Raw genomic sequence first — 2,664 nt, forward strand, 5'->3', positions numbered from 1 at the left:
CTCATTTTCCCTTTCCCAGCTCTTGTTCTCCACCCTTATACCCATCTCCTTGCCTTTGCTTGTACAGCTTCTCATTCATTCATTAAGTTGGTATTGAGCTTCTGCCCTATACAAGTTGGCCCTTGAATAACATGCCAATGCTCCATGCAGTAAAAAATCCATGTATAACTTTTGACTCTCTCCCAACTTAACTACTAATAGCCTACTGTTGACCAGAAAGAAGCCTTACTGATAACATAAACAGTCGATGAACACTTACTTAGTATAAGTATTATATACTGTATTCTTATAATAAAGTAAGCTAGAGAAAAGAAAATGTTACTAAGGGAATCATAAGGAACAAAAATACATTTACGGTATTGCATGTACTTATTGAAAAAAATATGCATATAAGTGGACCTGTGCAGTTCAAATCTGTGTTGCTCAAGGGCCAACTGTACTAGGCAGTGTTTTAAGCCACAGGGATATAAACTCAGTGATTTGGAACATGTCCTCTCACCTTCCCCCTCAATCCAAGGCAGTCCAAGCCACACACTGCCCCCAAGGTCCAGTTCAGCCTCACCTTCCTGAAGGTTTTCAGGCTGACTCCCAGGATGATGGAAGGCAGCTGAGCACAGTGGTAAAAACCAAAGGCTTGGGAATCAGATAAGTCTGGGTGGAAATTTTTCCCCTGGATTGTTACTCAGCCTTTCTAAGCCTCTTATTATCTCAGCGGTTCTCAACCTGTGGGTCGCGACCCCTTTGGCGGTCGAACAACCCTTTCACAGGGGTCGCCTAAGACCATCCTGCATATCAGATATTTACATTACGATTCATAACAGTAGCAACATTACAGTTATGCAGTAGCAACGAAAATAATTTTATGGTGGGGTCACAACATGAGGAACTGTATTTAAAGGGCCAGAAGGTTGAGAACCACTGTATTATCTCACCTATAAAACGGGGATCATGGTATCTCATGGGTTTATTGTGAGGATAAAGAGAGGTAATAGTCAATGGGGATGTTGCTATTATTATCTTTTCCTACTCTGAAACCGTGTAGCAGGTAAACGATGCCTGATCACTTAAGAAGCTGAATATTGCTTGTAATGCTTTGTGTGTTTCATGACACTCCTTCCTCACGCAGCATGACTTAGATGTGCAGTGAGTGGATGTGCGGTGAGAGGACATGTGGCTGTCTTATTGTCTCTCTCCTATTGGATCCCCAGTGCCTCTGGGACGCAGGCTTCCAGCTGTCCTTTCTAAACCAGCTCCATCAAGGTGAACCCTTCCTATGGACTGAAAACCACAATAGACAGGGAGACAGTGCAACCTGACCAGGGCTAATGAGAGTGGGCAGCTGCTACAAACTGGGCGATGCCTGGATTTCCCGCCAGTGCTAAGTGGCTATAGCAAAGTATGAGCCATGGCTTCTATTTGGTCTGTCAGAGATGAAATTAAAAGTAAATTTGAAGTTTCACAACATAGTTCTCTCTATTACCGGTGCTGCTGTGCATTAAAGTCGTCTGTGTGGGGCTCATTGGGATGGGCAGAGATTCAATCACTGCTAATGGCTTAAGGAAATGGGGTGGTGAGAATTAGGGTCATCCATCCCAATTGGGGCAAGAAGGGAACCAGGAAATGTGTTTTTCAATCTTGACATCTTGCCAGCTGGAGCTAGAGGGAAATGTTTTTTTGAACTCATTGAGCAGCCTATTCACAAATCATAGAGATAGCTGCATTCAATGAGAGAAGATATCATTTTTATGTGGCCTAGTTAAAGGCCTGCACCACCCACTCAGAGTTGGGCGCAGCACCCCTTGGGACCCTGGGAACTCCACCACAACACTAGGTGGGAGCCACTTTAGCAAAGGCCGTGAAATATGGTTTTATGCAGTGAGGCTATTTACATATCCCCATTAACAGTTTGGAATATTATAAGAAAAATACAATATAGCAGATGTGCCCATCAAGTCTTGCATATTTAGCTATCAATAGATAACTGAGATATTATTTACGAGGTATAACATTTAGGTGTGGTATCTGGTATTGAATGTCTATTGACATTAAGTAGCCTTAAAAAGAATGAACCATCTAAACAGGTTAAAAACCAACTTTATAGTTTCCAAAAAACATAATCTCTCTGGTTCTTATGACAACCCTGGGACAAGGCAGCGTGGATAATTATCACCGTTTTCCAGGTGAAGAAAGAGAGAGGTTGAATGACTTGCCCAAGGTCACAAAACCTCTATGCAGAACTAGGATAAGAATCCTAGTAGCCATAATTATTTTTATGATTATCAAGGTAATTATCACATTAACTCCCTGACACACTTCTCTGATTTTTCTGCTCTTCTGTCCCATACACAGAAATGTCTAGGCTGCATGCGCCCCTGAGCTGCTCCCATGCACCCTGGGCTGGGGAGTAGGGTGTCCCTGACTGGGTCCTTAACTTTCACAGGAGCAGAGGGGGCCCGGCAGCCTGGCCTGGCCTGGCCTGCCTGGCCCATTTTTAGTTTTGCCTGGAGCTCAGTAGAGAGGGTTGGTTAGAACCGGAGCCCTTGTTTTACATTTCATGTTTTTCTGGTTCCTAAAAATGAAACAGGGCGAGAAACCCCCGCGGCAGGACTGTTTCAGGCAGGGTGTTCCCTGCCAGTCGCCTGCTGTTGGAGGATCTACCTGGGG

The sequence above is a fragment of the Myotis davidii genome, unplaced genomic scaffold (genome assembly GCF_000327345.1).
Source record: "Myotis davidii unplaced genomic scaffold, ASM32734v1 scaffold370, whole genome shotgun sequence".
NCBI classification, from domain to species: domain Eukaryota; kingdom Metazoa; phylum Chordata; class Mammalia; order Chiroptera; family Vespertilionidae; genus Myotis; species Myotis davidii.